Genomic DNA, 626 nt, shown 5'->3' on the forward strand with positions numbered 1-626 from the left:
AGACATGCCAAGTCTGGGCAGGATGGGAGAGCACCCGCCATTCAAAGCATGACTCTAAGAGGATTCCAGCACCCGGAGCAACGAGACTGCCCCTTCCCTGCAGTCTGGAGATGAGCCTCTCTGAAAATGAGATGGGAGCTGGCCTTGGGGCTGAAGGAAGGACCTTGAACGATGGACCCCCAAGCGGCCACCTGGATCACTCATTTTTTCCTCTGACTTTCAACACAAACGAGGCTCTCCCTGGGTTTTGCGACCACGTGTCTAAGACAGTCAGAAGGGAGGACTTGTTGGTACCGATGTGACAAGAGGAAACAGCAGCTCAGAGGACAAATGACTTGCCACTTTGCACAGCTCGCTGACGAAAGAGCAGGGACAGAAGCCTAGGTCTCCTGACTCACATGTCACAGCCGTGACTGGCTCAGTTCCCTTAAGTGACACAATTCCTTCCCAGATTCTGGGTTCAATTGAGGCTGGACAAGTTCTTAAGATGGAATTGCATAAACCACCAAGTTTTGATAACAAGAGGGGGACAGACTTCGGGAGGCCCCCCCATCCCTCTGCAACGGAAATGGAGCTAACTTTTCTCTGAGCTTAGGATTTGTAAGGCACTGAAATTAACTACAGTG

Source organism: Carlito syrichta, unplaced genomic scaffold (genome assembly GCF_000164805.1).
Source record: "Carlito syrichta isolate Samal-C Ts95f unplaced genomic scaffold, Tarsius_syrichta-2.0.1 Scaffold309778, whole genome shotgun sequence".
In the NCBI taxonomy this organism is placed as follows: domain Eukaryota; kingdom Metazoa; phylum Chordata; class Mammalia; order Primates; family Tarsiidae; genus Carlito; species Carlito syrichta.